At 34.1% G+C, this 23,425-nt stretch overlaps 26 non-coding genes across 26 annotated transcripts; 9 read left to right on the top strand and 17 right to left on the bottom strand.

Annotated features, from left to right (window-relative positions):
- The first annotated feature begins 366 nt into the window (after positions 1 to 366).
- Trnay-gua (transfer RNA tyrosine (anticodon GUA)) lies at positions 367 to 456 on the top strand. Its single transcript is given in 2 exon segments — positions 367 to 403; positions 421 to 456. It is a non-coding gene; the product is annotated as a tRNA-Tyr (tRNA).
- Positions 457 to 767: 311 nt separating this feature from the next.
- Positions 768 to 840, bottom strand: Trnak-cuu (transfer RNA lysine (anticodon CUU)). The gene has a single exon. It is a non-coding gene; the product is annotated as a tRNA-Lys (tRNA).
- Positions 841 to 2,482: 1,642 nt separating this feature from the next.
- On the bottom strand, positions 2,483 to 2,554 carry Trnag-ucc (transfer RNA glycine (anticodon UCC)). Its single transcript has one exon. It is a non-coding gene; the product is annotated as a tRNA-Gly (tRNA).
- Positions 2,555 to 3,114: 560 nt separating this feature from the next.
- Positions 3,115 to 3,204, top strand: Trnay-gua (transfer RNA tyrosine (anticodon GUA)). Its single transcript is given in 2 exon segments — positions 3,115 to 3,151; positions 3,169 to 3,204. It is a non-coding gene; the product is annotated as a tRNA-Tyr (tRNA).
- Positions 3,205 to 3,515: 311 nt separating this feature from the next.
- Positions 3,516 to 3,588, bottom strand: Trnak-cuu (transfer RNA lysine (anticodon CUU)). The gene has a single exon. It is a non-coding gene; the product is annotated as a tRNA-Lys (tRNA).
- A 1,659-nt stretch (positions 3,589 to 5,247) lies between these two features.
- Trnag-ucc (transfer RNA glycine (anticodon UCC)) lies at positions 5,248 to 5,319 on the bottom strand. The gene has a single exon. It is a non-coding gene; the product is annotated as a tRNA-Gly (tRNA).
- A 560-nt stretch (positions 5,320 to 5,879) lies between these two features.
- Trnay-gua (transfer RNA tyrosine (anticodon GUA)) lies at positions 5,880 to 5,969 on the top strand. The gene is given in 2 exon segments: positions 5,880 to 5,916; positions 5,934 to 5,969. It is a non-coding gene; the product is annotated as a tRNA-Tyr (tRNA).
- Positions 5,970 to 6,281: 312 nt separating this feature from the next.
- Positions 6,282 to 6,354, bottom strand: Trnak-cuu (transfer RNA lysine (anticodon CUU)). Its single transcript has one exon. It is a non-coding gene; the product is annotated as a tRNA-Lys (tRNA).
- Positions 6,355 to 7,994: 1,640 nt separating this feature from the next.
- On the bottom strand, positions 7,995 to 8,066 carry Trnag-ucc (transfer RNA glycine (anticodon UCC)). The gene has a single exon. It is a non-coding gene; the product is annotated as a tRNA-Gly (tRNA).
- A 561-nt stretch (positions 8,067 to 8,627) lies between these two features.
- On the top strand, positions 8,628 to 8,717 carry Trnay-gua (transfer RNA tyrosine (anticodon GUA)). Its single transcript is given in 2 exon segments — positions 8,628 to 8,664; positions 8,682 to 8,717. It is a non-coding gene; the product is annotated as a tRNA-Tyr (tRNA).
- Positions 8,718 to 9,032: 315 nt separating this feature from the next.
- Trnak-cuu (transfer RNA lysine (anticodon CUU)) lies at positions 9,033 to 9,105 on the bottom strand. The gene has a single exon. It is a non-coding gene; the product is annotated as a tRNA-Lys (tRNA).
- Positions 9,106 to 10,748: 1,643 nt separating this feature from the next.
- Positions 10,749 to 10,820, bottom strand: Trnag-ucc (transfer RNA glycine (anticodon UCC)). Its single transcript has one exon. It is a non-coding gene; the product is annotated as a tRNA-Gly (tRNA).
- Positions 10,821 to 11,380: 560 nt separating this feature from the next.
- Trnay-gua (transfer RNA tyrosine (anticodon GUA)) lies at positions 11,381 to 11,470 on the top strand. The gene is given in 2 exon segments: positions 11,381 to 11,417; positions 11,435 to 11,470. It is a non-coding gene; the product is annotated as a tRNA-Tyr (tRNA).
- Positions 11,471 to 11,784: 314 nt separating this feature from the next.
- Trnak-cuu (transfer RNA lysine (anticodon CUU)) lies at positions 11,785 to 11,857 on the bottom strand. The gene has a single exon. It is a non-coding gene; the product is annotated as a tRNA-Lys (tRNA).
- A 1,663-nt stretch (positions 11,858 to 13,520) lies between these two features.
- Trnag-ucc (transfer RNA glycine (anticodon UCC)) lies at positions 13,521 to 13,592 on the bottom strand. Its single transcript has one exon. It is a non-coding gene; the product is annotated as a tRNA-Gly (tRNA).
- A 560-nt stretch (positions 13,593 to 14,152) lies between these two features.
- On the top strand, positions 14,153 to 14,242 carry Trnay-gua (transfer RNA tyrosine (anticodon GUA)). The gene is given in 2 exon segments: positions 14,153 to 14,189; positions 14,207 to 14,242. It is a non-coding gene; the product is annotated as a tRNA-Tyr (tRNA).
- Positions 14,243 to 14,553: 311 nt separating this feature from the next.
- On the bottom strand, positions 14,554 to 14,626 carry Trnak-cuu (transfer RNA lysine (anticodon CUU)). Its single transcript has one exon. It is a non-coding gene; the product is annotated as a tRNA-Lys (tRNA).
- A 1,643-nt stretch (positions 14,627 to 16,269) lies between these two features.
- Positions 16,270 to 16,341, bottom strand: Trnag-ucc (transfer RNA glycine (anticodon UCC)). Its single transcript has one exon. It is a non-coding gene; the product is annotated as a tRNA-Gly (tRNA).
- A 560-nt stretch (positions 16,342 to 16,901) lies between these two features.
- On the top strand, positions 16,902 to 16,991 carry Trnay-gua (transfer RNA tyrosine (anticodon GUA)). The gene is given in 2 exon segments: positions 16,902 to 16,938; positions 16,956 to 16,991. It is a non-coding gene; the product is annotated as a tRNA-Tyr (tRNA).
- Positions 16,992 to 17,302: 311 nt separating this feature from the next.
- On the bottom strand, positions 17,303 to 17,375 carry Trnak-cuu (transfer RNA lysine (anticodon CUU)). Its single transcript has one exon. It is a non-coding gene; the product is annotated as a tRNA-Lys (tRNA).
- Positions 17,376 to 19,029: 1,654 nt separating this feature from the next.
- On the bottom strand, positions 19,030 to 19,101 carry Trnag-ucc (transfer RNA glycine (anticodon UCC)). Its single transcript has one exon. It is a non-coding gene; the product is annotated as a tRNA-Gly (tRNA).
- A 560-nt stretch (positions 19,102 to 19,661) lies between these two features.
- Positions 19,662 to 19,751, top strand: Trnay-gua (transfer RNA tyrosine (anticodon GUA)). The gene is given in 2 exon segments: positions 19,662 to 19,698; positions 19,716 to 19,751. It is a non-coding gene; the product is annotated as a tRNA-Tyr (tRNA).
- Positions 19,752 to 20,063: 312 nt separating this feature from the next.
- On the bottom strand, positions 20,064 to 20,136 carry Trnak-cuu (transfer RNA lysine (anticodon CUU)). The gene has a single exon. It is a non-coding gene; the product is annotated as a tRNA-Lys (tRNA).
- Positions 20,137 to 21,783: 1,647 nt separating this feature from the next.
- On the bottom strand, positions 21,784 to 21,855 carry Trnag-ucc (transfer RNA glycine (anticodon UCC)). The gene has a single exon. It is a non-coding gene; the product is annotated as a tRNA-Gly (tRNA).
- A 560-nt stretch (positions 21,856 to 22,415) lies between these two features.
- Positions 22,416 to 22,505, top strand: Trnay-gua (transfer RNA tyrosine (anticodon GUA)). Its single transcript is given in 2 exon segments — positions 22,416 to 22,452; positions 22,470 to 22,505. It is a non-coding gene; the product is annotated as a tRNA-Tyr (tRNA).
- Positions 22,506 to 22,816: 311 nt separating this feature from the next.
- Positions 22,817 to 22,889, bottom strand: Trnak-cuu (transfer RNA lysine (anticodon CUU)). Its single transcript has one exon. It is a non-coding gene; the product is annotated as a tRNA-Lys (tRNA).
- Positions 22,890 to 23,425: the final 536 nt, after the last annotated feature.

Genomic DNA, 23,425 nt, shown 5'->3' on the forward strand with positions numbered 1-23,425 from the left:
ACCCAACGTTCGGACAAATATGAGTTAACAAGCGGAGTATTAGTCCAGTGGTTACGTCACAATTACAATAATGACTCTAAAAATGGAAAGAATGACATTGAAACACCGAAGTTGATATGCATATCAACAACCAGCATCATTGTGATATGTTATCAAATACATGATCTCATTTGTTAATTAGATAACAATTAGTGTAAATGTTCACATTATATTCATTTACTCTGCCAGAAAAGAGTTATGTAAACTGATTTCCAAAGGAAGACGTCCAAATTGAAACTTCCTGATTCGCACAGTACAGTTCGTTCCCGAGGCATCTTGGAGACGACGAAGAACGTATAGATATCGTTGTATTGACGAAAAACATAACCCGTGATAGCTCAGTTGGTAGAGCGGAGGACTGTAGTGGTTAAACTCAGAGCTATCCTTAGGTCGCTGGTTCGACTCCGGCTCGCGGGATTGTTTTATTTTCTCAACATTTTCTATTTTAAATTAGACATTTTAAGCACCAATTATTAGTACCTAACTCGTCTAATGAAAAGAACACAAATATTTGATTTTTGTTTCGGGCTAAGAAAACATAATAAACATAATATACACATAACATAAAGGAATTGGTATAAAAGATTGATAATAAACAAATTCTTTAAGTTGAAGATTGTGGATTAAAGTCGCACAGTTGTTGAATATAATATAGAAGGATTTGTTGTAAGATGTAAACAACACAGTAGAACATCAGAAGTAACACGTTTACAGGGGGCAAAAATAAACGCCCAACGTGGGGCTCGAACCCACGACCCCGAGATTAAGAGTCTCGTGCTCTACCGACTGAGCTAGCCGGGCTGTTGTTTTCATTACATAACTGTCGAGTTCCTAACAAAGCAACATGACACAGTGTCAGAATCAGCTAAAAAGACAAACTAAAGTTGTTCACTTATTTTGACTTCTTGTGAAATATTCTACATTTTGAAATGAAATGATCAAATAACAAACGTGTTTATAAACTATAAACATATAACCCATTGTTATACAAAAGTCTAAAATAGATTTGGTGCTCTTTCCCTTCGAATAGTCGAATCGAAAGAAAGTAAATGATTTGTGTCAGTCAAAAAGAGATTAGTTATTTTGTCTAATTTTAAAAATTCCTTTTATTCAGAGTTTAATATGACGTCCTGAATTTAAAGTTTGAGTTAACGGACTGGTGTGGAAACTCCCATCTAAGCTGAATAGTGGTCAATTTAAACATGATACTCTATGAAAATGAATAGATTTGTTCTGATATTTCAATAGGATTTCTACTTCGAAAACTTTAACACTAAACGTAGAACCTAGTCGATTTAATATGAATATAGTTGGAAGCATTTGTTGGCGCCGAAAACAGTTTAGTCATTTGAGTAAATTTGTATCAAGTTCAATTGGAAATTGGAAACCGTATCTATTTCATAATTATGATGAAATGTCAATAATTTGCTATTTTCTGCTATGTACTTTTGAATAATGAGAAGGTTGATGTCGCGATATTTTGCATGTATACCCATTTCATTTAACCGTTGATATCAAAAACTGTTCTCTTAGAGGTTGATTATTTTATTGTTTATCTGGAGACTGTCTCGCAATAGAAAGTGTTTTAAAACCTGTTGAACGAAGTAAAATACATGCCCCTGGGACATTTCGATCCTGTGGTAGTAAAATTAGTAAACGTACATTTGTTTAAAGAAAATGCCTTTGGCATTTCAACTCGGAATGAGACGAAATGTATTCATTAGATGCAACCAATTAACGCATGCGTTAACATCAAAGCTGAGAAGTTCAGGTATGCGTTTGAAAGAGTGTCAAATTGTATGTCCTAATTACTCAATCAGACGCATCTGCACTTCCGGTTGTGCAAAGGTATTTTTAAATCAAAACAGATTGAAGATGGTCTATATCTCGTACCGTATTACGTTATTAAAACGTTTCTCAATGTAATCTAGTTGTAAAATGATCGACTTTAATTTTGTTTAAAGATGCTCCACCGCCGACCGAGCATAAATGATATTCATCATTTGAACAATAAAAGGTGTTTAATCGTATATATATATATATATGTCTAATTAGCACAAAAATAATATAAAATGATTTCTTTACCCGTTGGTCCATGCGCAATCAGTACTTCATTCCAGATAGGATATAGAGCCACGGAATTTGTTCGGGATGCAATTAATTATTTTTGTTATATATATTTTTTAACTTGAAGTTAAATTAGAAGCTTTAACTTTTCAGTGGTGGTAATGGTGTATGTAAGTAAGTGAAGACAAATACTAAATCGTCTGCTCCTGTTTTTGATAGTGAAAAATTACCATTTGTCAGCGGCGGCGCATCTTTAATATTTAACTTAAAGTTGCTAACAAAATGTAACTAAATATCAATATCAAACTCAGAAGGGAATTCAGTAAGCTACTCGAAGATTCATTTTACTTAATTGATTACCACGAAAAAAATAAGGTGCGTCGGCCGGGAGTCGAACCCGGATCGACTGCTTGGAAGGCAACCATGCTAACCGTTACACCACCGACGCTGTTATTCACATAAAATAGAAAACGTTCATGATGGTGAAATAATACGTATCAACTGATTCTTTGTTCTGGTTAATACCGAACCAAAAAATCTAAATATTTATAAGTTTGACGTGAGGAAAAGATGACAATAGCATCATTTGACATGCATGTTATTTACAAGAAAAACGATGACCATAGGGCACCACCCTGATGAACCCAACGTTCGGACAAATATGAGTTTACAAGCGGAGTATTAGTCCAGTGGTTACGTCACAATTACAATAATGACTCTAAAAATGGAAAGAATGACATTGAAACACCGAAGTTGATATGCATATCAACAACCAGCATCATTGTGATATGTTATCAAATACATGATCTCATTTGTTAATTAGATAACAATTAGTGTAAATGTTCACATTATATTCATTTACTCTGCCAGAAAAGAGTTATGTAAACTGATTTCCAAAGGAAGACGTCCAAATTGAAACTTCCTGATTCGCACAGTACAGTTCGTTCCCGAGGCATCTTGGAGACGACGAAGAACGTATAGATATCGTTGTATTGACGAAAAACATAACCCGTGATAGCTCAGTTGGTAGAGCGGAGGACTGTAGTGGTTAAACTCAGAGCTATCCTTAGGTCGCTGGTTCGACTCCGGCTCGCGGGATTGTTTTATTTTCTCAACATTTTCTATTTTAAATTAGACATTTTAAGCACCAATTATTAGTACCTAACTCGTCTAATGAAAAGAACACAAATATTTGATTTTTGTTTCGGGCTAAGAAAACATAATAAACATAATATACACATAACATAAAGGAATTGGTATAAAAGATTGATAATAAACAAATTCTTTAAGTTGAAGATTGTGGATTAAAGTCGCACAGTTGTTGAATATAATATAGAAGGATTTGTTGTAAGATGTAAACAACACAGTAGAACATCAGAAGTAACACGTTTACAGGGGGCAAAAATAAACGCCCAACGTGGGGCTCGAACCCACGACCCCGAGATTAAGAGTCTCGTGCTCTACCGACTGAGCTAGCCGGGCTGTTGTTTTCAAGCAACATGACACAGTGTCAGAATCAGCTTTCAAGCAACATGACACAGTGTCAGAATCAGCTAAAAAGACAAACTAAAGTTGTTCACTTATTTTGACTTCTTGTGAAATATTCTACATTTTGAAATGAAATGATCAAATAACAAACGTGTTTATAAACTATTAACATATAACCCATTGTTATACAAAAGTCTAAAATAGATTTGGTGCTCTTTCCCTTCGAATAGTCGAATAGAAAGAAAGTAAATGAATTGTGTCAGTCAAAAAGAGATTAGTTATTTTGTCTAATTTTAAAAATTCCTAAGCTGAAAGAGTTTAATATGACGTCCTGAATTTAAAGTTTGAGTTAACGGACTGGTGTGGAAACTCCCATCTAAGCTGAATAGTGGTAAATTCCTAAGCTGAATAGTGGTCAATTTAAAAGAATAGATTTGTTCTGATATTTCAATAGGATTTCTACTTCGAAAACTTTAACACTAAACGTAGAACCTAGTCGATTTAATATGAATATAGTTGGAAGCATTTGTTGGCGCCGAAAACAGTTTAGTCATTTGAGTAAATTTGTATCAAGTTCAATTGGAAATTGGAAACCGTATCTATTTCATAATTATGATGAAATGTCAATAATTTGCTATTTTCTGCTATGTACTTTAGAATAATGAGAAGGTTGATGTCGCGATATTTTGCATGTATACCCATTTCATTTAACCGTTGATATCAAAAACTGTTCTCTTAGAGGTTGATTATTTTATTGTTTATCTGGAGACTGTCTCGCAATAGAAAGTGTTTTAAAACCTGTTGAACGAAGTAAAATACATGCCCCTGGGACATTTCGATCCTGTGGTAGTAAAATTAGTAAACGTACATTTGTTTAAAGAAAATGCCTTTGGCATTTCAACTCGGAATGAGACGAAATGTATTCATTAGATGCAACCAATTAACGCATGCGTTAACATCAAAGCTGAGAAGTTCAGGTATGCGTTTGAAAGAGTGTCAAATTGTATGTCCTAATTACTCAATCAGACGCATCTGCACTTCCGGTTGTGCAAAGGTATTTTTAAATCAAAACAGATTGAAGATGGTCTATATCTCGTACCGTATTACGTTATTAAAACGTTTCTCAATGTAATCTAGTTGTAAAATGATCGACTTTAATTTTGTTTAAAGATGCTCCACCGCCGACCGAGCATAAATGATATTCATCATTTGAACAATAAAAGGTGTTTAATCGTATATATATATATATATATATGTCTAATTAGCACAAAAATAATATAAAATGATTTCTTTACACGTTGGTCCATGCGCAATCAGTACTTCATTCCAGATAGGATATAGAGCCACGGAATTTGTTCGGGATGCAATTAATTATTTTTGTTATATATATTTTTTAACTTGAAGTTAAATTAGAAGCTTTAACTTTTCAGTGGTGGTAATGGTGTATGTAAGTAAGTGAAGACAAATACTAAATCGTCTGCTCCTGTTTTTGATAGTGAAAAATTACCATTTGTCAGCGGCGGCGCATCTTTAATATTTAACTTAAAGTTGCTAACAAAATGTAACTAAATATCAATATCAAACTCAGAAGGGAATTCAGTAAGCTACTCGAAGATTCATTTTACTTAATTGATTACCACGAAAAAAATAAGGTGCGTCGGCCGGGAGTCGAACCCGGATCGACTGCTTGGAAGGCAACCATGCTAACCGTTACACCACCGACGCTGTTATTCGCATAAAATAGAAAACGTTCATGATGGTGAAATAATACGTATCAACTGATTCTTTGTTCCGGTTAATACCGAACCAAAAAATCTAAATATTTATAAGTTTGACGTGAGGAAAAGATGACAATAGCATCATTTGACATGCATGTTATTTACAAGAAAAACGATGACCATAGGGCACCACCCTGATGAACCCAACGTTCGGACAAATATGAGTTTACAAGCGGAGTATTAGTCCAGTGGTTACGTCACAATTACAATAATGACTCTAAAAATGGAAAGAATGACATTGAAACACCGAAGTTGATATGCATATCAACAACCAGCATCATTGTGATATGTTATCAAATACATGATCTCATTTGTTAATTAGATAACAATTAGTGTAAATGTTCACATTATATTCATTTACTCTGCCAGAAAAGAGTTATGTAAACTGATTTCCAAAGGAAGACGTCCAAATTGAAACTTCCTGATTCGCACAGTACAGTTCGTTCCCGAGGCATCTTGGAGACGACGAAGAACGTATAGATATCGTTGTATTGACGAAAAACATAACCCGTGATAGCTCAGTTGGTAGAGCGGAGGACTGTAGTGGTTAAACTCAGAGCTATCCTTAGGTCGCTGGTTCGACTCCGGCTCGCGGGATTGTTTTTATTTTCTCAACATTTTCTATTTTAAATTAGACATTTTAAGCACCAATTATTAGTACCTAACTCGTCTAATGAAAAGAACACAAATATTTGATTTTTGTTTCGGGTTAAGAAAACATAATAAACATAATATACACATAACATAAAGGAATTGGTATAAAAGATTGATAATAAACAAATTCTTTAAGTTGAAGATTGTGGATTAAAGTCGCACAGTTGTTGAATATAATATAGAAGGATTTGTTGTAAGATGTAAACAACACAGTAGAACATCAGAAGTAACACGTTTACAGGGGGCAAAAATAAACGCCCAACGTGGGGCTCGAACCCACGACCCCGAGATTAAGAGTCTCGTGCTCTACCGACTGAGCTAGCCGGGCTGTTGTTTTCATTACATAACTGTCGAGTTCCTAACAAAGCAACATGACACAGTGTCAGAATCAGCTAAAAAGACAAACTAAAGTTGTTCACTTATTTTGACTTCTTGTGAAATATTCTACATTTTGAAATGAAATGATCAAATAACAAACGTGTTTATAAACTATAAACATATAACCCATTGTTATACAAAAGTCTAAAATAGATTTGGTGCTCTTTCCCTTCGAATAGTCGAATCGAAAGAAAGTAAATGATTTGTGTCAGTCAAAAAGAGATTAGTTATTTTGTCTAATTTTAAAAATTCCTTTTATTCAGAGTTTAATATGACGTCCTGAATTTAAAGTTTGAGTTAACGGACTGGTGTGGAAACTCCCATCTAAGCTGAATAGTGGTCAATTTAAACATGATACTCTATGAAAATGAATAGATTTGTTCTGATATTTCAATAGGATTTCTACTTCGAAAACTTTAACACTAAACGTAGAACCTAGTCGATTTAATATGAATATAGTTGGAAGCATTTGTTGGCGCCGAAAACAGTTTAGTCATTTGAGTAAATTTGTATCAAGTTCAATTGGAAATTGGAAACCGTATCTATTTCATAATTATGATGAAATGTCAATAATTTGCTATTTTCTGCTATGTACTTTTAGAATAATGAGAAGGTTGATGTCGCGATATTTTGCATGTATACCCATTTCATTTAACCGTTGATATCAAAAACTGTTCTCTTAGAGGTTGATTATTTTATTGTTTATCTGGAGACTGTCTCGCAATAGAAAGTGTTTTAAAACCTGTTGAACGAAGTAAAATACATGCCCCTGGGACATTTCGATCCTGTGGTAGTAAAATTAGTAAACGTACATTTGTTTAAAGAAAATGCCTTTGGCATTTCAACTCGGAATGAGACGAAATGTATTCATTAGATGCAACCAATTAACGCATGCGTTAACATCAAAGCTGAGAAGTTCAGGTATGCGTTTGAAAGAGTGTCAAATTGTATGTCCTAATTACTCAATCAGACGCATCTGCACTTCCGGTTGTGCAAAGGTATTTTTAAATCAAAACAGATTGAAGATGGTCTATATCTCGTACCGTATTACGTTATTAAAACGTTTCTCAATGTAATCTAGTTGTAAAATGATCGACTTTAATTTTGTTTAAAGATGCTCCACCGCCGACCGAGCATAAATGATATTCATCATTTGAACAATAAAAGGTGTTTAATCGTATATATATATATATATGTCTAATTAGCACAAAAATAATATAAAATGATTTCTTTACCCGTTGGTCCATGCGCAATCAGTACTTCATTCCAGATAGGATATAGAGCCACGGAATTTGTTCGGGATGCAATTAATTATTTTTGTTATATATTTTTTAACTTGAAGTTAAATTAGAAGCTTTAACTTTTCAGTGGTGGTAATGGTGTATGTAAGTAAGTGAAGACAAATACTAAATCGTCTGCTCCTGTTTTTGATAGTGAAAAATTACCATTTGTCAGCGGCGGCGCATCTTTAATATTTAACTTAAAGTTCTAACAAAATGTAACTAAATATCAATATCAAACACAGAAGGGAATTCAGTAAGCTACTCGAAGATTCACTTTACTTAATTGATTACCACGAAAAAAATAAGGTGCGTCGGCCGGGAGTCGAACCCGGATCGACTGCTTGGAAGGCAACCATGCTAACCGTTACACCACCGACGCTGTTATTCGCATAAAATAGAAAACGTTCATCATGGTGAAATAATACGTATCAACTGATTCTTTGTTCCGGTTAATACCGAACCAAAAAAATCTAAATATTTATAAGTTTGACGTGAGGAAAAGATGACAATAGCATCATCTGACATGCATGTTATTTACTAGAAAAACGATGACCATAGGACACCACCCTGATGAACCCAACGTTCGGACAAATATGAGTTTACAAGCGGAGTATTAGTCCAGTGGTTACGTCACAATTACAATAATGACTCTAAAAATGGAAAGAATGACATTGAAACACCGAAGTTGATATGCATATCAACAACCAGCATCATTGTGATATGTTATCAAATACATGATCTCATTTGTTAATTAGATAACAATTAGTGTAAATGTTTACATTATATTCATTTACTCTGCCAGAAAAGAGTTATGTAAACTGATTTCCAAAGGAAGACGTCCAAATTGAAACTTCCTGATTCGCACAGTACAGTTCGTTCCCGAGGCATCTTGGAGACGACGAAGAACGTATAGATATCGTTGTATTGACGAAAAACATAACCCGTGATAGCTCAGTTGGTAGAGCGGAGGACTGTAGTGGTTAAACTCAGAGCTATCCTTAGGTCGCTGGTTCGACTCCGGCTCGCGGGATTGTTTTTTATTTTCTCAACATTTTCTATTTTAAATTAGACATTTTAAGCACCAATTATTAGTACCTAACTCGTCTAATGAAAAGAACACAAATATTTGTTTTTTGTTTCGGGCTAAGAAAACATAATAAACATAATAAACACATAACATAAAGGAATTGGTATAAAAAAAAAAGATAATAAACAAATTCTTTAAGTTGAAGATTGTGGATTAAAGTCGCACAGTTGTTGAATATAATATAGAAGGATTTGTTGTAAGATGTAAACAACACAGTAGAACATCAGAAGTAACACGTTTACAGGGGGCAAAAATAAACGCCCAACGTGGGGCTCGAACCCACGACCCCGAGATTAAGAGTCTCGTGCTCTACCGACTGAGCTAGCCGGGCTGTTGTTTTCATTACATAACTGTCGAGTTCCTAACAAAGCAACATGACACAGTGTCAGAATCAGCTAAAAAGACAAACTAAAGTTGTTCACTTATTTTGACTTCTTGTGAAATATTCTACATTTTGAAATGAAATGATCAAATAACAAACGTGTTTATAAACTATAAACATATAACCCATTGTTATACAAAAGTCTAAAATAGATTTGGTGCTCTTTCCCTTCGAATAGTCGAATCGAAAGAAAGTAAATGATTTGTGTCAGTCAAAAAGAGATTAGTTATTTTGTCTAATTTTAAAAATTCCTTTTATTCAGAGTTTAATATGACGTCCTGAATTTAAAGTTTGAGTTAACGGACTGGTGTGGAAACTCCCATCTAAGCTGAATAGTGGTCAATTTAAACATGATACTCTATGAAAATGAATAGATTTGTTCTGATATTTCAATAGGATTTCTACTTCGAAAACTTTAACACTAAACGTAGAACCTAGTCGATTTAATATGAATATAGTTGGAAGCATTTGTTGGCGCCGAAAACAGTTTAGTCATTTGAGTAAATTTGTATCAAGTTCAATTGGAAATTGGAAACCGTATCTATTTCATAATTATGATGAAATGTCAATAATTTGCTATTTTCTGCTATGTACTTTAGAATAATGAGAAGGTTGATGTCGCGATATTTTGCATGTATACCCATTTCATTTAACCGTTGATATCAAAAACTGTTCTCTTAGAGGTTGATTATTTTATTGTTTATCTGGAGACTGTCTCGCAATAGAAAGTGTTTTAAAACCTGTTGAACGAAGTAAAATACATGCCCCTGGGACATTTCGATCCTGTGGTAGTAAAATTAGTAAACGTACATTTGTTTAAAGAAAATGCCTTTGGCATTTCAACTCGGAATGAGACGAAATGTATTCATTAGATGCAACCAATTAACGCATGCGTTAACATCAAAGCTGAGAAGTTCAGGTATGCGTTTGAAAGAGTGTCAAATTGTATGTCCTAATTACTCAATCAGACGCATCTGCACTTCCGGTTGTGCAAAGGTATTTTTAAATCAAAACAGATTGAAGATGGTCTATATCTCGTACCGTATTACGTTATTAAAACGTTTCTCAATGTAATCTAGTTGTAAAATGATCGACTTTAATTTTGTTTAAAGATGCTCCACCGCCGACCGAGCATAAATGATATTCATCATTTGAACAATAAAAGGTGTTTAATCGTATATATATATATATATATATGTCTAATTAGCACAAAAATAATATAAAATGATTTCTTTACACGTTGGTCCATGCGCAATCAGTACTTCATTCCAGATAGGATATAGAGCCACGGAATTTGTTCGGGATGCAATTAATTATTTTTGTTATATATTTTTAACTTGAAGTTAAATTAGAAGCTTTAACTTTTCAGTGGTGGTAATGGTGTATGTAAGTAAGTGAAGACAAATACTAAATCGTCTGCTCCTGTTTTTGATTGTGAAAAATTACCATTTGTCAGCGGCGGCGCATCTTTAATATTTAACTTAAAGTTGCTAACAAAATGTAACTAAATATCAATATCAAACACAGAAGGGAATTCGGTAAGCTACTCGAAGATTCACTTTACTTAATTGATTACCACGAAAAAAATAAGGTGCGTCGGCCGGGAGTCGAACCCGGATCGACTGCTTGGAAGGCAACCATGCTAACCGTTACACCACCGACGCTGTTATTCGCATAAAATAGAAAACGTTCATGATGGTGAAATAATACGTATCAACTGATTCTTTGTTCCGGTTAATACCGAACCAAAAAATCTAAATATTTATAAGTTTGACGTGAAGAAAAGATGGCAATAGCATCATTTGACATGCATGTTATTTACAAGAAAAACGATGACCATAGGACACCACCCTGATGAACCCAACGTTCGGACAAATATGAGTTAACAAGCGGAGTATTAGTCCAGTGGTTACGTCACAATTACAATAATGACTCTAAAAATGGAAAGAATGACATTGAAACACCGAAGTTGATATGCATATCAACAACCAGCATCATTGTGATATGTTATCAAATACATGATCTCATTTGTTAATTAGATAACAATTAGTGTAAATGTTCACATTATATTCATTTACTCTGCCAGAAAAGAGTTATGTAAACTGATTTCCAAAGGAAGACGTCCAAATTGAAACTTCCTGATTCGCACAGTACAGTTCGTTCCCGAGGCATCTTGGAGACGACGAAGAACGTATAGATATCGTTGCATTGACGATAAACATAACCCGTGATAGCTCAGTTGGTAGAGCGGAGGACTGTAGTGGTTAAACTCAGAGCTATCCTTAGGTCGCTGGTTCGACTCCGGCTCGCGGGATTGTTTTATTTTCTCAACATTTTCTATTTTAAATTAGACATTTTAAGCACCAATTATTAGTACCTAACTCGTCTAATGAAAAGAACACAAATATTTGTTTTTTTGTTTCGGGCTAAGAAAACATAATAAACATAATAAACACATAACATAAAGGAATTGGTATAAAAAAAATTGATAATAAACAAATTCTTTAAGTTGAAGATTGTGGATTAAAGTCGCACAGTTGTTGAATATAATATAGAAGGATTTGTTGTAAGATGTGAACAACACAGTAGAACATCAGAAGTAACACGTTTACAGGGGGCAAAAATAAACGCCCAACGTGGGGCTCGAACCCACGACCCCGAGATTAAGAGTCTCGTGCTCTACCGACTGAGCTAGCCGGGCTGTTGTTTTCATTACATAACTGTCGAGTTCCTAACAAAGCAACATGACACAGTGTCAGAATCAGCTAAAAAGACAAACTAAAGTTGTTCACTTATTTTGACTTCTTGTGAAATATTCTACATTTTGAAATGAAATGATCAAATAACAAACGTGTTTATAAACTATAAACATATAACCCATTGTTATACAAAAGTCTAAAATAGATTTGGTGCTCTTTCCCTTCGAATAGTCGAATCGAAAGAAAGTAAATGATTTGTGTCAGTCAAAAAGAGATTAGTTATTTTGTCTAATTTTAAAAATTCCTTTTATTCAGAGTTTAATATGACGTCCTGAATTTAAAGTTTGAGTTAACGGACTGGTGTGGAAACTCCCATCTAAGCTGAATAGTGGTCAATTTAAACATTCCTAAGCTGAATAGTGGTCAATTTAAAAGAATAGATTTGTTCTGATATTTCAATAGGATTTCTACTTCGAAAACTTTAACACTAAACGTAGAACCTAGTCGATTTAATATGAATATAGTTGGAAGCATTTGTTGGCGCCGAAAACAGTTTAGTCATTTGAGTAAATTTGTATCAAGTTCAATTGGAAATTGGAAACCGTATCTATTTCATAATTATGATGAAATGTCAATAATTTGCTATTTTCTGCTATGTACTTTAGAATAATGAGAAGGTTGATGTCGCGATATTTTGCATGTATACCCATTTCATTTAACCGTTGATATCAAAAACTGTTCTCTTAGAGGTTGATTATTTTATTGTTTATCTGGAGACTGTCTCGCAATAGAAAGTGTTTTAAAACCTGTTGAACGAAGTAAAATACATGCCCCTGGGACATTTCGATCCTGTGGTAGTAAAATTAGTAAACGTACATTTGTTTAAAGAAAATGCCTTTGGCATTTCAACTCGGAATGAGACGAAATGTATTCATTAGATGCAACCAATTAACGCATGCGTTAACATCAAAGCTGAGAAGTTCAGGTATGCGTTTGAAAGAGTGTCAAATTGTATGTCCTAATTACTCAATCAGACGCATCTGCACTTCCGGTTGTGCAAAGGTATTTTTAAATCAAAACAGATTGAAGATGGTCTATATCTCGTACCGTATTACGTTATTAAAACGTTTCTCAATGTAATCTAGTTGTAAAATGATCGACTTTAATTTTGTTTAAAGATGCTCCACCGCCGACCGAGCATAAATGATATTCATCATTTGAACAATAAAAGGTGTTTAATCGTATATATATATATATATATATATATATGTCTAATTAGCACAAAAATAATATAAAATGATTTCTTTACACGTTGGTCCATGCGCAATCAGTACTTCATTCCAGATAGGATATAGAGCCACGGAATTTGTTCGGGATGCAATAAATTTATTTTTGTTATATATTTTTAACTTGAAGTTAAATTAGAAGCTTTAACTTTTCAGTGGTGGTAATGGTGTATGTAAGTAAGTGAAGACAAATACTAAATCGTCTGCTCCTGTTTTTGATAGTGAAAAATTACCATTTGTCAGCGGCGGCGCATCTTTAATATTTAACTTAAAGTTGCTAACAAAATGTAACTAAATATCAATATCAAACACAGAAGGGAATTCGGTAAGCTACTCGAAGATTCACTTTACTTAATTGATTACCACGAAAAAAATAAGGTGCGTCGGCCGGGAGTCGAACCCGGATCGACTGCTTGGAAGGCAACCATGCTAACCGTTACACCACCGACGCTGTTATTCGCATAAAATAGAAAACGTTCATCATGGTGAAATAATACGTATCAACTGATTCTTTGTTCCGGTTAATACCGAACCAAAAAATCTAAATATTTATAAGTTTGACGTGAGGAAAAGATGACAATAGCATCATTTGACATGCATGTTATTTACAAGAAAAACGATGACCATAGGGCACCACCCTGATGAACCCAACGTTCGGACAAATATGAGTTTACAAGCGGAGTATTAGTCCAGTGGTTACGTCACAATTACAATAATGACTCTAAAAATGGAAAGAATGACATTGAAACACCGAAGTTGATATGCATATCAACAACCAGCATCATTGTGATATGTTATCAAATACATGATCTCATTTGTTAATTAGATAACAATTAGTGTAAATGTTCACATTATATTCATTTACTCTGCCAGAAAAGAGTTATGTAAACTGATTTCCAAAGGAAGACGTCCAAATTGAAACTTCCTGATTCGCACAGTACAGTTCGTTCCCGAGGCATCTTGGAGACGACGAAGAACGTATAGATATCGTTGTATTGACGAAAAACATAACCCGTGATAGCTCAGTTGGTAGAGCGGAGGACTGTAGTGGTTAAACTCAGAGCTATCCTTAGGTCGCTGGTTCGACTCCGGCTCGCGGGATTGTTTTATTTTCTCAACATTTTCTATTTTAAATTAGACATTTTAAGCACCAATTATTAGTACCTAACTCGTCTAATGAAAAGAACACAAATATTTGATTTTTGTTTCGGGTTAAGAAAACATAATAAACATAATATACACATAACATAAAGGAATTGGTATAAAAGATTGATAATAAACAAATTCTTTAAGTTGAAGATTGTGGATTAAAGTCGCACAGTTGTTGAATATAATATAGAAGGATTTGTTGTAAGATGTAAACAACACAGTAGAACATCAGAAGCAACACGTTTACAGGGGGCAAAAATAAACGCCCAACGTGGGGCTCGAACCCACGACCCCGAGATTAAGAGTCTCGTGCTCTACCGACTGAGCTAGCCGGGCTGTTGTTTTCATTACATAACTGTCGAGTTCCTAACAAAGCAACATGACACAGTGTCAGAATCAGCTAAAAAGACAAACTAAAGTTGTTCACTTATTTTGACTTCTTGTGAAATATTCTACATTTTGAAATGAAATGATCAAATAACAAACGTGTTTATAAACTATAAACATATAACCCATTGTTATACAAAAGTCTAAAATAGATTTGGTGCTCTTTCCCTTCGAATAGTCGAATCGAAAGAAAGTAAATGATTTGTGTCAGTCAAAAAGAGATTAGTTATTTTGTCTAATTTTAAAAATTCCTTTTATTCAGAGTTTAATATGACGTCCTGAATTTAAAGTTTGAGTTAACGGACTGGTGTGGAAACTCCCATCTAAGCTGAATAGTGGTCAATTTAAACATGATACTCTATGAAAATGAATAGATTTGTTCTGATATTTCAATAGGATTTCTACTTCGAAAACTTTAACACTAAACGTAGAACCTAGTCGATTTAATATGAATATAGTTGGAAGCATTTGTTGGCGCCGAAAACAGTTTAGTCATTTGAGTAAATTTGTATCAAGTTCAATTGGAAATTGGAAACCGTATCTATTTCATAATTATGATGAAATGTCAATAATTTGCTATTTTCTGCTATGTACTTTAGAATAATGAGAAGGTTGATGTCGCGATATTTTGCATGTATACCCATTTCATTTAACCGTTGATATAAAAAACTGTTCTCTTAGAGGTTGATTATTTTATTGTTTATCTGGAGACTGTCTCGCAATAGAAAGTGTTTTAAAACCTGTTGAACGAAGTAAAATACATGCCCCTGGGACATTTCGATCCTGTGGTAGTAAAATTAGTAAACGTACATTTGTTTAAAGAAAATGCCTTTGGCATTTCAACTCGGAATGAGACGAAATGTATTCATTAGATGCAACCAATTAACGCATGCGTTAACATCAAAGCTGAGAAGTTCAGGTATGCGTTTGAAAGAGTGTCAAAATGTATGTCCTAATTACTCAATCAGACGCATCTGCACTTCCGGTTGTGCAAAGGTATTTTTAAATCAAAACAGATTGAAGATGGTCTATATCTCGTACCGTATTACGTTATTAAAACGTTTCTCAATGTAATCTAGTTGTAAAATGATCGACTTTAATTTTGTTTAAAGATGCTCCACCGCCGACCGAGCATAAATGATATTCATCATTTGAACAATAAAAGGTGTTTAATCGTATATATATATATATATATGTCTAATTAGCACAAAAAATAATATAAAATGATTTCTTTACACGTTGGTCCATGCGCAATCAGTACTTCATTCCAGATAGGATATAGAGCCACGGAATTTGTTCGGGATGCAATAAATTATTTTTTGTTATATATTTTTAACTTGAAGTTAAATTAGAAGCTTTAACTTTTCAGTGGTGGTAATGGTGTATGTAAGTAAGTGAAGACAAATACTAAATCGTCTGCTCCTGTTTTTGATAGTGAAAAATTACCATTTGTCAGCGGCGGCGCATCTTTAATATTTAACTTAAAGTTGCTAACAAAATGTAACTAAATATCAATATCAAACTCAGAAGGGAATTCAGTAAGCTACTCGAAGATTCATTTTACTTAATTGATTACCACGAAAAAAATAAGGTGCGTCGGCCGGGAGTCGAACCCGGATCGACTGCTTGGAAGGCAACCATGCTAACCGTTACACCACCGACGCTGTTATTCACATGAAATAGAAAACGTTCATGATGGTGAAATAATACGTATCAGCTGATTCTTTGTTCCGGTTAATACCGAACCAAAAAATCTAAATATTTATAAGTTTGACGTGAGGAAAAGATGACAATAGCATCATCTGACATGCATGTTATTTACTAGAAAAACGATGACCATAGGACACCACCCTGATGAACCCAACGTTCGGACAAATATGAGTTTACAAGCGGAGTATTAGTCCAGTGGTTACGTCACAATTACAATAATGACTCTAAAAATGGAAAGAATGACATTGAAACACCGAAGTTGATATGCATATCAACAACCAGCATCATTGTGATATGTTATCAAATACATGATCTCATTTGTTAATTAGATAACAATTAGTGTAAATGTTCACATTATATTCATTTACTCTGCCAGAAAAGAGTTATGTAAACTGATTTCCAAAGGAAGACGTCCAAATTGAAACTTCCTGATTCGCACAGTACAGTTCGTTCCCGAAGCATCTTGGAGACGACGAAGAACGTATAGATATCGTTGTATTGACGAAAAACATAACCCGTGATAGCTCAGTTGGTAGAGCGGAGGACTGTAGTGGTTAAACTCAGAGCTATCCTTAGGTCGCTGGTTCGACTCCGGCTCGCGGGATTGTTTTATTTTCTCAACATTTTCTATTTTAAATTAGACATTTTAAGCACCAATTATTAGTACCTAACTCGTCTGATGAAAAGAACACAAATATTTGATTTTTGTTTCGGGCTAAGAAAACATAATAAACATAATATACACATAACATAAAGGAATTGGTATAAAAGATTGATAATAAACAAATTCTTTAAGTTGAAGATTGTGGATTAAAGTCGCACAGTTGTTGAATATAATATAGAAGGATTTGTTGTAAGATGTAAACAACACAGTAGAACATCAGAAGTAACACGTTTACAGGGGGCAAAAATAAACGCCCAACGTGGGGCTCGAACCCACGACCCCGAGATTAAGAGTCTCGTGCTCTACCGACTGAGCTAGCCGGGCTGTTGTTTTCATTACATAACTGTCGAGTTCCTAACAAAGCAACATGACACAGTGTCAGAATCAGCTAAAACGACAAACTAAAGTTGTTCACTTATTTTGACTTCTTGTGAAATATTCTACATTTTGAAATGAAATGATCAAATAACAAACGTGTTTATAAACTATTAACATATAACCCATTGTTATACAAAAGTCTAAAATAGATTTGGTGCTCTTTCCCTTCGAATAGTCGAATAGAAAGAAAGTAAATGAATTGTGTCAGTCAAAAAGAGATTAGTTATTTTGTCTAATTTTAAAAATTCCTAAGCTGAATAGTGGTCAGAGTTTAATATGACGTCCTGAATTTAAAGTTTGAGTTAACGGACTGGTGTGGAAACTCCCATCTAAGCTGAATAGTGGTCAATTTAAACATGATACTCTATGAAAATGAATAGATTTGTTCTGATATTTCAATAGGATTTCTACTTCGAAAACTTTTAACACTAAACGTAGAACCTAGTCGATTTAATATGAATATAGTTGGAAGCATTTGTTGGCGCCGAAAACAGTTTAGTCATTTGAGTAAATTTGTATCAAGTTCAATTGGAAATTGGAAACCGTATCTATTTCATAATTATGATGAAATGTCAATAATTTGCTATTTTCTGCTATGTACTTTTGAATAATGAGAAGGTTGATGTCGCGATATTTTGCATGTATACCCATTTCATTTAACCGTTGATATCAAAAACTGTTCTCTTAGAGGTTGATTATTTTATTGTTTATCTGGAGACTGTCTCGCAATAGAAAGTGTTTTAAAACCTGTTGAACGAAGTAAAATACATGCCCCTGGGACATTTCGATCCTGTGGTAGTAAAATTAGTAAACGTACATTTGTTTAAAGAAAATGCCTTTGGCATTTCAACTCGGAATGAGACGAAATGTATTCATTAGATGCAACCAATTAACGCATGCGTTAACATCAAAGCTGAGAAGTTCAGGTATGCGTTTGAAAGAGTGTCAAATTGTATGTCCTAATTACTCAATCAGACGCATCTGCACTTCCGGTTGTGCAAAGGTATTTTTAAATCAAAACAGATTGAAGATGGTCTATATCTCGTACCGTATTACGTTATTAAAACGTTTCTCAATGTAATCTAGTTGTAAAATGATCGACTTTAATTTTGTTTAAAGATGCTCCACCGCCGACCGAGCATAAATGATATTCATCATTTGAACAATAAAAGGTGTTTAATCGTATATATATATATATATATATGTCTAATTAGCACAAAAATAATATAAAATGATTTCTTTTACACGTTGGTCCATGCGCAATCAGTACTTCATTCCAGATAGGATATAGAGCCACGGAATTTGTTCGGGATGCAATAAATTATTTTTGTTATATATTTTTAACTTGAAGTTAAATTAGAAGCTTTAACTTTTCAGTGGTGGTAATGGTGTATGTAAGTAAGTGAAGACAAATACTAAATCGTCTGCTCCTGTTTTTGATAGTGAAAAATTACCATTTGTCAGCGGCGGCGCATCTTTAATATTTAACTTAAAGTTGCTAACAAAATGTAACTAAATATCAATATCAAACTCAGAAGGGAATTCAGTAAGCTACTCGAAGATTCATTTTACTTAATTGATTACCACGAAAAAAATAAGGTGCGTCGGCCGGGAGTCGAACCCGGATCGACTGCTTGGAAGGCAACCATGCTAACCGTTACACCACCGACGCTGTTATTCACATAAAATAGAAAACGTTCATGATGGTGAAATAATACGTATCAACTGATTCTTTGTTCCGGTTAATACCGAACCAAAAATCTAAATATTTATAAGTTTGACGTGAGGAAAAGATGACAATAGCATCATTTGACATGCATGTTATTTACAAGAAAAACGATGACCATAGGGCACCACCCTGATGAACCCAACGTTCGGACAAATATGAGTTTACAAGCGGAGTATTAGTCCAGTGGTTACGTCACAATTACAATAATGACTCTAACAAATGGAAAAAATGACATTGAAACACCGAAGTTGATATGCATATCAACAACCAGCATCATTGTGATATGTTATCAAATACATGATCTCATTTGTTAATTAGATAACAATTAGTGTAAATGTTCACATTATATTCATTTACTCTGCCAGAAAAGAGTTATGTAAACTGATTTCCAAAGGAAGACGTCCAAATTGAAACTTCCTGATTCGCACAGTACAGTTCGTTCCCGAGGCATCTTGGAGACGACGAAGAACGTATAGATATCGTTGCATTGACGATAAACATAACCCGTGATAGCTCAGTTGGTAGAGCGGAGGACTGTAGTGGTTAAACTCAGAGCTATCCTTAGGTCGCTGGTTCGACTCCGGCTCGCGGGATTGTTTTATTTTCTCAACATTTTCTATTTTAAATTAGACATTTTAAGCACCAATTATTAGTACCTAACTCGTCTAATGAAAAGAACACAAATATTTGTTTTTTTGTTTCGGGCTAAGAAAACATAATAAACATAATAAACACATAACATAAAGGAATTGGTATAAAAGATTGATAATAAACAAATTCTTTAAGTTGAAGATTGTGGATTAAAGTCGCACAGTTGTTGAATATAATATAGAAGGATTTGTTGTAAGATGTGAACAACACAGTAGAACATCAGAAGTAACACGTTTACAGGGGGCAAAAATAAACGCCCAACGTGGGGCTCGAACCCACGACCCCGAGATTAAGAGTCTCGTGCTCTACCGACTGAGCTAGCCGGGCTGTTGTTTTCATTACATAACTGTCGAGTTCCTAACAAAGCAACATGACACAGTGTCAGAATCAGCTAAAAAGACAAACTAAAGTTGTTCACTTATTTTGACTTCTTGTGAAATATTCTACATTTTGAAATGAAATGATCAAATAACAAACGTGTTTATAAACTATAAACATATAACCCATTGTTATACAAAAGTCTAAAATAGATTTGGTGCTCTTTCCCTTCGAATAGTCGAATCGAAAGAAAGTAAATGATTTGTGTCAGTCAAAAAGAGATTAGTTATTTTGTCTAATTTTTAAAAATTCCTTTTATTCAGAGTTTAATATGACGTCCTGAATTTAAAGTTTGAGTTAACGGACTGGTGTGGAAACTCCCATCTAAGCTGAATAGTGGTCAATTTAAACATGATACTCTATGAAAATGAATAGATTTGTTCTGATATTTCAATAGGATTTCTACTTCGAAAACTTTAACACTAAACGTAGAACCTAGTCGATTTAATATGAATATAGTTGGAAGCATTTGTTGGCGCCGAAAACAGTTTAGTCATTTGAGTAAATTTGTATCAAGTTCAATTGGAAATTGGAAACCGTATCTATTTCATAATTATGATGAAATGTCAATAATTTGCTATTTTCTGCTATGTACTTTAGAATAATGAGAAGGTTGATGTCGCGATATTTTGCATGTATACCCATTTCATTTAACCGTTGATATCAAAAACTGTTCTCTTAGAGGTTGATTATTTTATTGTTTATCTGGAGACTGTCTCGCAATAGAAAGTGTTTTAAAACCTGTTGAACGAAGTAAAATACATGCCCCTGGGACATTTCGATCCTGTGGTAGTAAAATTAGTAAACGTACATTTGTTTAAAGAAAATGCCTTTGGCATTTCAACTCGGAATGAGACGAAATGTATTCATTAGATGCAACCAATTAACGCATGCGTTAACATCAAAGCTGAGAAGTTCAGGTATGCGTTTGAAAGAGTGTCAAAATGTATGTCCTAATTACTCAATCAGACGCATCTGCACTTCCGGTTGTGCAAAGGTATTTTTAAATCAAAACAGATTGAAGATGGTCTATATCTCGTACCGTATTACGTTATTAAAACGTTTCTCAATGTAATCTAGTTGTAAAATGATCGACTTTAATTTTGTTTAAAGATGCTCCACCGCCGACCGAGCATAAATGATATTCATCATTTGAACAATAAAAGGTGTTTAATCGTATATATATATATATATATATGTCTAATTAGCACAAAAATAATATAAAATGATTTCTTTACCCGTTGGTCCATGCGCAATCAGTACTTCATTCCAGATAGGATATAGAGCCACGGAATTTGTTCGGGATGCAATTAATTATTTTTGTTATATATATTTTTTAACTTGAAGTTAAATTAGAAGCTTTAACTTTTCAGTGGTGGTAATGGTGTATGTAAGTAAGTGAAGACAAATACTAAATCGTCTGCTCCTGTTTTTGATAGTGAAAAATTACCATTTGTCAGCGGCGGCGCATCTTTAATATTTAACTTAAAGTTGCTAACAAAATGTAACTAAATATCAATATCAAACTCAGAAGGGAATTCAGTAAGCTACTCGAAGATTCATTTTACTTAATTGATTACCACGAAAAAAATAAGGTGCGTCGGCCGGGAGTCGAACCCGGATCGACTGCTTGGAAGGCAACCATGCTAACCGTTACACCACCGACGCTGTTATTCGCATAAAATAGAAAACGTTCATCATGGTGAAATAATACGTATCAACTGATTCTTTGTTCCGGTTAATACCGAACCAAAAAAATCTAAATATTTATAAGTTTGACGTGAGGAAAAGATGACAATAGCATCATCTGACATGCATGTTATTTACAAGAAAAACGATGACCATAGGCACCACCCTGATGAACCCAACGTTCGGACAAATATGAGTTTACAAGCGGAGTATTAGTCCAGTGGTTACGTCACAATTACAATAATGACTCTAAAAATGGAAAGAATGACATTGAAACACCGAAGTTGATATGCATATCAACAACCAGCATCATTGTGATATGTTATCAAATACATGATCTCATTTGTTAATTAGATAACAATTAGTGTAAATGTTCACATTATATTCATTTACTCTGCCAGAAAAGAGTTATGTAAACTGATTTCCAAAGGAAGACGTCCAAATTGAAACTTCCTGATTCGCACAGTACAGTTCGTTCCCGAGGCATCTTGGAGACGACGAAGAACGTATAGATATCGTTGTATTGACGAAAAACATAACCCGTGATAGCTCAGTTGGTAGAGCGGAGGACTGTAGTGGTTAAACTCAGAGCTATCCTTAGGTCGCTGGTTCGACTCCGGCTCGCGGGATTGTTTTATTTTCTCAACATTTTCTATTTTAAATTAGACATTTTAAGCACCAATTATTAGTACCTAACTCGTCTAATGAAAAGAACACAAATATTTGATTTTTGTTTCGGGTTAAGAAAACATAATAAACATAATATACACATAACATAAAGGAATTGGTATAAAAGATTGATAATAAACAAATTCTTTAAGTTGAAGATTGTGGATTAAAGTCGCACAGTTGTTGAATATAATATAGAAGGATTTGTTGTAAGATGTAAACAACACAGTAGAACATCAGAAGTAACACGTTTACAGGGGGCAAAAATAAACGCCCAACGTGGGGCTCGAACCCACGACCCCGAGATTAAGAGTCTCGTGCTCTACCGACTGAGCTAGCCGGGCTGTTGTTTTCATTACATAACTGTCGAGTTCGTAACAAAGCAACATGACACAGTGTCAGAATCAGCTAAAAAGACAAACTAAAGTTGTTCACTTATTTTGACTTCTTGTGAAATATTCTACATTTTGAAATGAAATGATCAAATAACAAACGTGTTTATAAACTAAAAACATATAACCCATTGTTATACAAAAGTCTAAAATAGATTTGGTGCTCTTTCCCTTCGAATAGTCGAATCGAAAGAAAGTAAATGATTTGTGTAAGTCAAAAAGAGATTAGTTATTTTGTCTAATTTTAAAAATTCCTTTTATTCAGAGTTTAATATGACGTCCTGAATTTAAAGTTTGAGTTAACGGACTGGTGTGGAAACTCCCATCTAAGCTGAATAGTGGCAATTTAAACATGATACTCTATGAAAATGAATAGATTTGTTCTGATATTTCAATAGGATTTCTACTTCGAAAACTTTAACACTAAACGTAGAACCTAGTCGATTTAATATGAATATAGTTGGAAGCATTTGTTGGCGCCGAAAACA

This window comes from Argopecten irradians, chromosome 15, assembly GCF_041381155.1.
Source record: "Argopecten irradians isolate NY chromosome 15, Ai_NY, whole genome shotgun sequence".
NCBI lineage: Eukaryota > Metazoa > Mollusca > Bivalvia > Pectinida > Pectinidae > Argopecten > Argopecten irradians.